At 43.2% G+C, this 12,936-nt stretch overlaps 1 protein-coding gene and 5 non-coding genes across 6 annotated transcripts in view; 2 read left to right on the top strand and 4 right to left on the bottom strand.

The window, feature by feature from the left end:
* Positions 1-12,936, bottom strand: part of LOC133452321 (NLR family CARD domain-containing protein 3-like) — a 674,416-nt gene that overhangs the window by 138,727 nt on the left and 522,753 nt on the right. The window lies entirely within an intron of this gene.
* On the bottom strand, positions 5,035-5,107 carry trnak-cuu (transfer RNA lysine (anticodon CUU)). The gene has a single exon. It is a non-coding gene; the product is annotated as a tRNA-Lys (tRNA).
* Positions 5,639-5,711, top strand: trnak-uuu (transfer RNA lysine (anticodon UUU)). The gene has a single exon. It is a non-coding gene; the product is annotated as a tRNA-Lys (tRNA).
* Positions 6,392-6,467, bottom strand: trnag-acc (transfer RNA glycine (anticodon ACC)). The gene has a single exon. It is a non-coding gene; the product is annotated as a tRNA-Gly (tRNA).
* Positions 8,481-8,552, top strand: trnaw-cca (transfer RNA tryptophan (anticodon CCA)). Its single transcript has one exon. It is a non-coding gene; the product is annotated as a tRNA-Trp (tRNA).
* trnaa-agc (transfer RNA alanine (anticodon AGC)) lies at positions 8,919-8,990 on the bottom strand. The gene has a single exon. It is a non-coding gene; the product is annotated as a tRNA-Ala (tRNA).

The following is a 12,936-nucleotide window of genomic DNA, read 5'->3' as shown; positions in this document are numbered from 1 at the left end:
CTCTGCCCACCACCGGCACGCACCATTCATGACATCCCGTGCATTCCGGTGACAGGCAGAGAGGGTCGCTACAATATTCTAATTTTCTAATTTTATATTATAAATATTACATATATACATACATACAATATTACAATATTCTAATTTTTTGAGATTTTTTATTTGGGGTTTTCATAAACTGTGAGCCATAGGGTAATCATCAAAATTATAACAAATAAAGACTTGAAATATCTCACTTTGCTTGTATTGGGAAATAATATTTGTTTCACCTTAAGTTGAATTTACTACGAATTAAGTTTTGCAATATATTCAAATTTTCCGACCTCCACCTGTATGTTATTACATGAATAAATAAGAGCATAATACAGGGGTCTCCAACTCCGGTCCTGGAGAGACCTATCCAGCATGTTTTAGGTGTTTTAGGTGACATACTTGAGATGTCCCTAAAAACTAGGAAATAAAAGCCTGTGAAAAAAATATTGTGCAAAATAATATACAGGAACTTAAAAGATTAAAATTTACTAATTTAAGGCTAAAAGCAAAACTACGAGTTGTGATTTGATGGGAGATTGGAAAGTGGAGGAGAGAGGCTGCTGCAAAGCTGCAGCAGGGCCAAAGGTCATGGTGTGTGTGTAAACGACTACAGCAGAGAGTGTGTAATCAGCTGCAGAGCAGATTGTGTGTGTAAGAGTGCTCCATGTTGCCTGTCTAGCTGCATGGGATGAGACTTGGTGAATCCTGAGAGAGAGTGATCTTCACATTTTGGGGACTAGATGTCCGTGAGTGTTAAACTTTCTATGGGGAAATTTTTGTTAAAATGATACAGATAACTGTATTTGGATCTGTGTCTGCAAGGGAGACTTTTTGTCTGCTGGACAACACAAGAGCTTCAGAGGGTGTTTTGTTTAGTGTTTCAAGTGAGAAACTCCCCTGTTGAGGAGGCAGAGAAATGGAGTAATATAGTTTTATATCATTCTAAGCCCTGAATGGAGGCATAGTGATGTAGAATTGTCAAATTGGGTTAATTCACTGTTGAATGGTTGCAGAATACTTTTGTAATACTGTATTTGACTCGGATCGTATGGAAATGGGATTCTTGCCATTTGCGAGTATGAGCTGTGCATGATTGGGTTGACTGTTACATGTGCTATAGAAACATATCAATCATTGGTTTTTATTTTGTCTGTTGTGAAGTCACGTACTGATGATTGAAAGCTTCATCAGGTTGGGTTTCGTCCCATAGAATGGGCGCTGCTGTTTTTTGAAAACAGTGGAGGGGCGTGTTCATGAGCCTACTGTCTTTTGCATGTCAGTGACATTTTAAAAAGAAAGGGGTGTGTGGAGAAAAAACAAAACCGTTGAGCAGTTCTTTTAGACACGAAGGAACTGAGTGCACACCAGATGTGATCAGTGTGGAGAGGGTTTTGTAACCATGAGTTGTTTATATATATATATAAGTTCACTAAGGACTAGTGTTTTACGTTGTAGGAGAGTTGCTGCATGGACAGCTTTGTCTGTGAGACACCGGAGCCTGAACGGCCAGGACCGTTATGTGATTAACCGTTTTGTTACTGGACCATTATGTTGTTAACTTGTGTGGTGTTACTTTCATAAAACTATAACACACTTGGGTTGAAATAAGAACATTTTGAAATAAGAAAGTTCTGTGGTCCTTGAATAAGGTAACGGACAGAATTTAACAGGTCTTGCCCCCTTCTAATCTAAGGTGATGGGAGGGGGGATCTGGGGGATCTCTGGGACATAAAGATAACCTACCCTAGAGAATCATTAAGTCAGACTGCCGACTTGCCAGGGTGCAAAGGTCAAGAAGTGGGACAACCACTTATCTGGGGAGAAGTTAGGACTCTGGCAGCGATGACGACGAGACCCCCCACCTCTGTTGACATCCAACTCAAAATTCTAGGGGACATGAAAACCTGTTCCCCCTGGTGGCTAAATTGAGCCATGGGAAGTCCCATGTCTCAAACAGGAGGGAGGAATGGTATAGTACACAAAATATAAGTATTCAAATACCTACTTTAAAATTTTTATTTTTGTAGGAGCAGGCCTAGTGGAACGAACTAATGGCACTGTTAAAGCTAAGGCTCAGCTCAGCTAAGCCGGGGAGCCACTCTCGATGTGGATGAGTGAACTGTTTGATGAACAAATGTTCAAAGTTCTTGTAAGCTGCTTGTTTCTCCTCTCTCTCATAAGCAGGAACTGCTGAAGCCAGATGACCAGATCCTGATTCAAGTGGTGAAAGGTCATCACCACGTTAGGACGGTCCCTTTGCTGTCCAGATTGCGACACCGACAGCAGTAAAGCTGGCTGAACGATCTACGTGCGTCCACCAGTCACAGTGCAGGCTACTGGGAAACGTTCCAGCCTTGAGTAGGCGGGAAGTCGGACGGTATCCAAACCCTTGTCCGCTGAAGAACTCACCTGATGCCTACTTACCAGCCACGGGCCTGAAGAAGATGAATAGCCCAAGCTGACTGGCTACAACAGACTGGAGAGGAGTCCGAGTGATGGAAGAAACTTTTCCACTAATGAGTCATGCTGACATGTTAGGAATTGTTCCTTAAACTCTTTACTTACATTGCTGTGTTGTAATTATGATTACACTGTTGTACGTTCATAAACTGGTGTTGAATGTTACCAAAGCTATAGCCGAATTATGTCAGTTGGCCAAAGTCATGTCAGAAGACAGCCACTCAGCAGGCACCACTTTTGGGTCCTGGCTGACTTCCGGCCCCTGGACTGACATAATGACTAAAATTATGATTTTGATTATTACTGTACTTGTACTGTTCTGTGTGTATCATTCCGTGTCTAAGTGCAATGGTCCAAAGAACCATCCAAACTTCCTTAGTCCAGTATTCCTAACTGATGACAAGGATGTTTATGATAACACTGGAGTGTAGACTGTTTCATTTTGTTTACTGTGAAATGCTTTAAGCTTTTATGTGTCTTGGCCTGGGTGATCGCTCACTAGGAGGGTCGGAGAGGAATTTTGCCCCATATAACTGGGTTTTCGCCTCTCCCTTTACATATTTCCTTGACATATATTACTTGTTAACAAGCTTGCGTTAAGTGTGTTATAAGCTCCCCTTGCTATTTCTTAAATGTTTATGAGGCTATTATTCTAAGCCTAATGGACGGATTTTAGTTGAAGTTTCAAAATGACAAGAGGAGGGAATTGTCAGGTTAATTCAACCTTTGAACTTGTTTTGTCTTTATGAAACTGTCACATGCTTGGCTAACAGAAGTCACGGCAGCCACTTCCTGATCTACTCAGGTTTTGGACTGTCCTGGTGACAGCTGACCACTGTCCTGGTGACAGCTGACCACTGTAATGTCAGGAATCAATCACACGTTATCACTTCCACCCCATTGTCTACTGTCTAATTGTTTACCGTGGACTGTCCTTATATCGTCATTTCCTGTCAAAGTTTCTTAATAAAAGCATCTTCTGGGAGGAGGATCTTGGGGAAGCTCAGGAGTTCTCAATGAGGGCCACGTTGCCCTGCACTCCTCTGATTTCCCCCTTCTGCAGGAGTGCGCTAAAAACCCATTCCAAGGTAGTCTCTGTGTCTTTCCTCGTTATGAATTTATGTAATGTTGATTTGGACCCAAGAGGTTCAGTTAAGAAAGGTCTTGTGTGTTCCAGCAAAGATCCTATGTGGTCAGTTGTTCTTGGACAGATCAGGTGTTATTGGACAGGTCAGGTGTTATTGGACAGGTCAGGTGTTATTGGACAGGTTAGCTGTTATTGGACAGATCAGGTGTTATTGAACAGGTCAGGTGTTATTGGACAGGTCAGGTGTTATTGGAAAGGTTAGCTGTTATTGGACAGGTCAGGTGTTATTGAACAGGTCAGGTGTTATTGGACAGGTCAGGTGTTATTGAACAGGTCAGGTGTTATTGGACAGGTCAGGTGTTATTGGACAGGTCAGGTGGTATTGGAAAGGTCAGTTGTTATTGGACAGGTCAGGTGTTATTGGACAGGTCAGGTGTTATTGGACAGGTTAGCTGTTATTGGACAGGGTTTGAGCTTCATAATCTGAAAACTTGATGTTTTAGCGCTATCGCTCAACTGTGCGCTCCCACGGCCAGAAATCAGATTCTGGCAGACAATCACTTTTTGCCACGACAACGGCGTTTACAGCAGTAACGACGTGCTGCCACTCACTCGCTTTCTTTTTGTTAGTGATGCCACTACCGTGACCACCAAATAATGTGGTTTTCCTGCCTCCACCGCATCCACAACATCTCCATCTCAGTTTCCATGAAATTTAGTGGCACGGTGGCTCGACACGTCTCATTCATCCTGATGCAGCAGAAACAGACTGCAGGTGGCGCTGTGCATGCTCAGCAGGCTCATTTATATGCAAATACAGTCATCATGTAGTTTGGATTGACCATTCTTGGTAGAAAGTGGGCGTGTTGAGGGCGGGGTATGACGCGAATACACGTGCGCAACCTTCCAGCTGGACTGTGATTTATAAAGCGAACATTGCGCGCAGATGGCACGGTTTTATAAAACAGGATTTCTTTGTGTGCACGCCATTTTTGGCTTTTGAGTGCACGTACACTTTTAGTATGAATCCTACAGACTCTTTTATAAATGAGGCCCCAGATCCTTAACAAACTACAACATCGGTTATAATTGCTGATGTTACTGCACTGCACGTGAGATTGGGATGGTTTCCATAAAGTCTCAGATACCTGAGATATGTTGTACACTGCAGAATTTTAAGCAAAAAGTTTACGTTTCAATATAAACAGCAGAGGGCGCTGTTGCTACATTTGATAACAACAAATCAATTACATGCTTCAGATACATTGTTATAAATACAAATTATTTAATCTAACCCTGGAATGTCATCAAAGACATGTGATGTCATTGATGATGTCACCAGTCTCACCCAGTAAAATCCATCTCAGTGACCAGAACAGCAGTGGAGGTGATTCCTTTCTGCTCACCTTCAACCTGGACTCTACACTTCAAGCAAACTTCATAAATGTGACTTCAGCCCAACGTGGGGCTCTAACCCACGACCCTGAGATTAAGAGTCTCATGCTCTACCGACTGAGCTAGCCGGGCTTCAGGTGCTGTTTGTAGACGGTAGAAAGTACCGGGATAGCGAGATTTAGAAAAAGGTGAGTGAAACGTTGCGTGAAGCAGCATTTGTAGGAACACCAGACCAGATCAAGCTCCGCTGGAAGACGCTGGAAAAGGAGAACTACAGGACCAAGAAACAAAACGGTACCAGCGGGTCCGATTATCCACCGTGCTGCTATAATAATTATTCTATATACCATTTTATATACATACATTTTGCTGAATCCCCACACAATCACTACCTCATGTCTCCTCTTCCCTGTATTTGGCAAAAATCAACAAGATTATAAATTGTTCTCACAGATTTCATCTTTCCACCGGCTGGGTTCAAATAAAAACAAAACCTGAAGGTAAAGTGTCACCTGCAAAGTTTAAAGCAGAATTGAGCAGCATTTCCTGTCATGTTTAAGAGGAACAACCACTGAAAGTTCCTCCAGGACTTTTCAAAACCTCTGAAATGTCTTATATTTGAAAAAACATGAAAAAAAGGAGAAACAAAACTCTCCAAATGTGACCTGAGTAGCTCAGCTGGAAGAGCATCAGACTTTTAATCTGAGGGTCCAGGGTTCAAGTCCCTGTTCAGGTGGATTAACTGCTGACAGCTATTTCTGACTGTTAAGTAATGACATGATCATTTTCAATATTCATCTTAAACTATTAAAAAAACAAATGGAGGAAAGACAGAAACAAAGTTCTCATGCAGACCTCGGTATCTCAGATGTCGAGCATCACACTCTTAATCCGAGGGACCTGCATGTTTCCAAACAATAATGTAACAATGTTAATGGCAGCAAAGTGGGACTTGTTCACTCTGAGCCAGGACAAAAACTAGTGAAAGTCCAGATTAAAGATAAGGAGGAGGAAGCCGGAGAACAAGCTGCAGCAGAACAATGTGAGAGATGTCCGATCAGGGAGGAAGAAGAACAGGCTTCAGGCAGAAGGAGATCCAGATAGATGGAGGTCTCATCTTCCACCTCATTCATGGTTTTGCTACTGCTCCATCATCGTCTCCTACGGCACCAGGAGATGCTGGACCCGTCCACCTCCCACCTGTCTGTCTCTAGCATTCTCCTGGTACTTCACCGCATGTTTAGCTGAAACCCAGCTGCTATCTCCACTTCAACAAAACAGAAACACCTTTTATGTGATTCTGATCAGAGTATTGTTGTCCATGTAGACATACGTGTTGACTGTTTGAGTTCATTTTCATAAAGACTGCTAACTTTCCCCCAGCGTTAAGAGAACTCTTAACGCCCTCATGTTTGCTGCGATGGCTGGGAATCAAACCCAGGTCAACTGCTTGGTAAGCAGCCATGCTGAGTGACCACTACACCACCAACGCTGCAGGAAAGAACCTGAAACTGCTGAATGAGACGTCACAGTTTTCCAGCATTACGACCAGATGAGCAGTCTCCATGTCAGGGAAAGTAACTATTTGATGATGTTTCTCCAATATCACAAGATACTTACCTCCATTTGTCCCTCAGCTTATACATCAACTTCTAGATTACTGTCTTCATGTTTGCAGGTATATTCAGTTACACATGTGGAAACAGCATCCTCTTAAAAAGAGACCATAGACTTGGAGAGGTTTGTCATTGACATTTGAATGAACAGATCTCTCTTTGTACCCACTCCTGACTGGATCAAAGCTTTCTCAAGAACCCTGGCAGTGACGGTCAGCCAACGACTGTTCACTGATGACCAATAATAACCTCAATATTCATGAGGGCTGGTAAATGTGATGAGTTCAGTCTGCTTTCTACTGCTTAGGAAATGTCACATGAAGAACTTACTACACTGAGAAACATTGTAATTGTTGACAAACAGTTTCCTCCCTAACGGAGGAGAAGACTTTATCCAACCGTGTGGAAAACCCAGAAGTTGGATACTTTTCCCATCAAAGTACATCCTTACCTTTGTCTTCAAGAGTTTAAAGGCTCTGCTGGTATATATATTTAGTACATTGTTTAGTACGTAAGTACAGTGATATATTTAGTACACAAACCTGTTCCACTACTGTCCTGGCTTTATGTGAAGTAACAGAGCTATGAAGGATGGTAACTTTTATACTTACCATATATGGTTACCTGCCCTGAAAAGGGTTCAGTTAAAGCAGGTCTTGTGTGTTCCAGCAAAGATCTGATGTTGTCATTAGATTTGAATAACTCAAGACTTTAAGCTGGTCTGATTTTTGCTGGAACCAGAATTATAATTCAGGCTTCAATTCTGCCAGTATGTGATCAATTATACCAATAATATCAATTATATTCTTCTTTTTCCTTTTATCCTGAATGTTTTAGATGCCACCCTTTTTTAAATGATGAAATATTGTGTGTATTATTGAACTCCGTACCCTCCGTGAGGGTAGCTAAACCAAAGTGACCTGTAAAGAAGCTGAAATATTTTACTTACTTACTAGATTACTTACTAGATTTGCACTTTCATTCAATCATTAATGATTGAACCTCAGAAGTTGTTTTTTTTTAACTTACTATGCCTGTTGTTTCGATTGTCAAACAAACTTGACACCTTTGGACATTTTAATGCCTTTAATATATGTATTTATTTATTTGAAGTCCCACTCAGGGAGTAACTGACCGTCAGACACACCACGTAAAGAAATACAGGAAGAGTTGGAGGAGTAAACAGCAAAGTATTAAAGTCATAACTGACTAAAAGGAGAGGAACCAGACATTACCCGCTCTAAAGCAGTCCACATCTCTTAGAAGAACTTTAAGAATTGAATGTTTGAATTAAGTTTGGTTAAGAAACCTTCAATGTGATTTTCTTGTCTTATGAAGCTACATGTCATTTCTCCATTTCACCACCATGGTTGAACTATCAATGTCATCAAAACATGTTGTTACTGTTTTTTGTAAATGATATCAGGTGCTTTATTATAAGCCATGGGTTATAAAACTGTTTGACATAGAGAGTCGTGGGTGGTTTCATCCGCTAAATGTCCAAGCTGAAGAATCTACATCAAGTCATACAAGCTTCCACTGCAGCCTGAATGTGCACAAGCGTGGAGGAACGTTCATCGCTGCTTGCAGCTTTAATTAGGGCCCGAGCACTTACAGTGTGAAGGTACTATTGTATCTGTAGGAATTATTCTTTCTTTCTTTCTTTCTTTCTTTCTTTCTTTCTTTCTTTCTTTCTTTCTTTCTTTCTTTCTTTCTTTCTTTCTTTCTTTCTTTCTTTCTTTCTTTCTTTCTTTCTTTCTTTCTTTGAGATCTTTTAAAAGCTCTCTATCAATGAAATTGAATATTATTTGATTATTATTTGATTATTATGCCCTCTATGATTAAATTGGTGTTAATTAAACAACTTCAGAAATTAAAAGGTCAGAAATGGCTCTATGGTGCAATGGTAGTGCGTCTGACTCCAGATCAGAAGGTTATGTGTTCAACTCACATCAGGGTCAAAATGAAGTTTCAGTTTTGTTTTATCCATCCTCACGAGTTCACCAACCAGACTAACTTTAGCTGCAACAGAGAACTTTGATATGTACCTGGAATTGTTCAAGTCTGCACCATCACCTGCCTTGATGAAAGGAGGAATGAAATTAATTTAAAGAAACTGAATTTCATTTGTTCTTCAAGAGATGCAAGGCAAGTTTATTTGTATACACATTTCATGAACAATTCAAAGTGTTCAAGTTGATGGTTGTGGCAGCAAGTCCAATTAATTTTCTGAGATTGTCCAACTCTGAACATAATTCATCCTTTATGTAACAATTACTGTTACTGATTTCTCTTCCTAACTGTATGAGGTGTAATGACATATTTAATGGAGATGCCGGGGATTGAACCCGGGGCCTCATACATGCTTAGCATGCGCTCTACCACTGAGCTACATCCCCTTCTCTCCCACTCACCCACTCACCCACCCGCGTTACAACGGAGTGACCCGCAATCGTTCAGACGCTTCAACGAAGGGAACGGGGACCATGCACAACGAGACGAAGTGCCCAGGCTAGGACGACCAGGAAAGGAGGACAGTCCGGCTGCCAGCGGCGCTGCATCATCTGTCTCTGAGAGACAGAAACAGGGAGAGGGAAAAGGGAGACGCTCATGGCTGAACCACTAGCGGAGCGTAAAACCAGCAACCTGTGGACCGGGACCAGAACCAGGAGCTCTAAAAACCTGTGGGGTAGTGGGGTACAGTTCTGATCAGGTCCACAAATGTTCTGGGAAGGGGAGGGCTAGTGGGGTCAGAACATCTTGTTATTCATTCCTCCAGGGAGATTGTGACTGGAGCAGCCAGGCAAGCTTCTCTGTCAAGGTCAGATTATAGAATCAACAATTGTATTGAAAAAATAAAAACAGGCAGATCCAGTAATTTTCCGTCTGCCTTAAGTCTCTGGTTCATCAATGGCGACTCCAAACAGACCAATTTGTGGTCAATTCCCGCCAAGCCGAGCTTCCAACTACTCCAAGGTCTTTTCCATCTTGCCAATGAGTTCAAAAACCACTGCCAGCCTGCGATTTAGCTCTCCCAGCGTTAGAGTCTGAGTGTTGGTCGCAGAGCTTATCCCCTCAGCCACGTCGGGCAGCTCTGAGAGGGCCAGAACAGCTGTCGACGACTTACGCATTTGTCGATATATCAGGAAACCGCCAGCTCCAAAAAGCAGAAATCCTGTTATCATTAATTCATTATGAATGCATCTTCAACATCCTCGACCGACAGAATCGACAGAATCAGAATCAGAATCAGAATCAGCTTTATTGGCCAGGATCGAACAATGTCCAACAAGGAATTTGACTCCGGTAGTTTCGCTCTCTATGGTATTAAAGGTGTTAAATAAACAAATGAACAATAGTATGAGCCCGCAAGCCAGAGCGGCATCAGCCTCCCCGGCCGCGAGGACGAGTCGGGATAAATGATCACTCTGAGCTCGCTCGCTCTGGGCGCAGACCCAAGTAATCGATCCCTGATCCTGGCGGATGTAAACGTACTCTGTGCAAAATGAAGGATTTACTCTGTAAATACATTACATACTGTGAAGGGAAAGAACTGTTGGAAATGATCCTTCGTATTGATCAGTGACCATCATTAGCATCACTAGCTGAAAACGACTGTATAAACTGCTTAAACATCATTCAAGAACATACTCATGATATTAAATACATTCATCACATATTTAAGGGTTCTTATGGACATTTTAGGGTAACTCCAGCCCCCTAAAGCAGGTTTAATGGTGTCCATGTTTCCATTTCCCCGTGTTGTTTTTTGAGGTGGAGCCTCGTGGATTGATACTACAACATCATGTGGGTAAAACCTTGATACCTTTGTACCTGGTTGTGTGGGAGACTGACAGGTTCCACTGAGATTTGAACTCAGATTACTCGAGTCAAAGTCCAGAGTGCTAACCATTACACCATGGAACACTGTTCAGCTTTTAGTTTGGTTTTATGGTGGTCCTGAAACCAGAACATGAGTGAAAAGCAATATGCGCCTGAGCATCTGACAGAGTGCTGTCCATGGTGCTAGGAGCGTCTGGGTGTTTAGGGTACCAGGGCCCTGGTCCTCCAGGCCCAAGGGCTGGCTCTTTCACTCCAGTGGCCGGTTGGGGGGGGGGGCTTAAAAGCGGGTTCCCGGGTTCGGACAGTCAGCCGGGTCTTTGGGTGGCTCCAGATGAGCCGGGTTGTTGAGGTTGTTGAGTTTTTGTTGGGGTCTGGTGGTGGAACCTCCTGGGGTCTGGTGGTGATGCTAGTGGGGTCTGGTTGTGGAGCTAGTGACTGACATGTTTTGAAAACGGCGGGCATGACGAGAAAAATCCTGTAAAAAATCTCTCTAATATGTTTCTTTTTTTCCTGTAAAGTTGGACATTTTAAAGTGTAGGTAAATGGAGAATGACTGGCTTTTGGTCAGTTGTGGAACTGCAACAAAATTAATTTCTGCATGAGACCCAATGCGAGAAAGAGATGGTCGGCCTTCCTGTCCTGTGCACCAAGAAGAGGACTGGAGTGGTTTTCCAAGTCCAAATAATGTTATTGCAAAGTCATACATGTTTCCGCCCAGTTTCGAACGGGGGACCTTTCGCGTGTTAGGTGAACGTGATAACCACTACACTACAGAAACAGACATGCTTTGAAAACGGCGGGCATAAAAATAAAATCCAGTAAAAAACTCTGCTACAATTTTTGACAGTAAGATGGATACTGCAGGTTTTCTCCTGGCTGCTCTCAAAGACTCATGCTGATGTTAACCATTACACCATGGAACCCACTTCTGCTGTTATTGTGGTCTGACATTGTGGTGGTGGCACCTGACAGAGTGCTGTCCATGAGTGCTGTCCATGGTACCGAGAGCGTCTGGGTGTTTAGGGTACCAGGGCCCTGGTCCTCCAGCTCCACGGGCTGGCTCTTTCACTCCGGTGGCCGGTCGGGGGGAGCTTAACAGCGGGTCCCCGGGTTCGCACGGTGAGCCGGGTCTTTGGGTGGCTCCGGGTCTGGACGGTGAGTCAAAGGTGAGTTGCTGAGCAGCGGGGCGGTGAGCCGGGTTGGTGAGTGGCTTTCTGCGGGCTGGCTCTTTCACTCCGGTGGCCGGTCGGGGTGGAGCTTAATCAGAATCAGAATCAGAATCAGAAAAGGGTTTATTGCCAAGTTTTCACACGAGGAATTTGTTTTGGGGATTGGTGCAACACAATACAAATATAAAAACAATTAAAGCTGCAAGCAGCGATGAACGGGCCCTCGCACTCACGGCCACCGCCCCCATAAGCATATCAGAAATGACACCACCCACGACTTCCTATGTCAAATCATACAAAAGTTATAGCAGAAAAAAGGGACAACCAATCAGAAGAAGGGGCGGGGCTAATTAAGGCCAAAGAAGCTTAAGGACTCATTACAGAGTCCCATGACACCACCCACGACTCTCTATGTCAAACCATTCCAAAGTTATAGCAGAAAATCGGGACAACCAATCAGAAGAAGGGGCGGGGCTAATTAAGGCCAACGAAGCTTAAGGACTCATTACAGAGTCCCATGACACCACCCACAACTTCCTATGTCTTACCATTCAAAAGTTATGGCAGATAAAAGTATTCTAGGGGGCGCTGTTGAGCCGTTAGGCCACGCCCATTAATGCAAACCATGAAATATCAAATTTATCGCCAGGCCTGGCTTGCATGCAAAATTTGGTGACTTTTGGAGAACTATCAAATATGGACCAATCACATGAAGGGGGGGCGCGCCTTTTGGCGTCTAGCGTCGCCACGGTAACACTTTTGAAAGAGAAAAGTAATGCGTGGTGTCGCAGGATGCAGACGAACATTTTGATGTATAACACACCTGGGTGCACGTTACGGTTCGGGCTGAATTAACTGCCGAAGGAATGGCATAAATTTCGCCAAAATGACACAATTTATTCAAAATGGCCGACATCCTGTTCGGTTTCGGCCATGGCTCCAAGAGACTTTTCTTTAAGTTGTGCCATGATACAGGTGTGTAGCGATTTTCGTGCATGTACGTCAAACCGTATTGTGGGGCTTGAGGCACAAAGTTTTCTGGGGGGCGCTGTTGAGCCATTTTGCCACGCCCATTAATGCAAACCATTAAACATCAAATTTATCGCCAGGCCTGGCTTGCATGCCAAATTTGGTGCCTTTTGGGGAACTATCAAATATGGACCAATCAGATGAAGGGGGGGTGCGCTTGTTGGCGTCTAGCGTCGCCACGGTAACACTTTTGAAAGAGAAAAGTAATGCGTGTAGTCACAGGATGGAGACGCACATTTTGATGTATAACACATCTGGGTTCACGATACGGTTCGGGCTGAATTAACTCTCGAAGGAATGGCAT

This window comes from Cololabis saira, chromosome 10 (assembly GCF_033807715.1).
Source record: "Cololabis saira isolate AMF1-May2022 chromosome 10, fColSai1.1, whole genome shotgun sequence".
In the NCBI taxonomy this organism is placed as follows: Eukaryota; Metazoa; Chordata; class Actinopteri; order Beloniformes; family Belonidae; genus Cololabis; species Cololabis saira.
The sequence above is the reverse complement of the archived record's forward strand: the minus strand, read 5'-3'. Positions and strand labels throughout refer to the sequence as shown.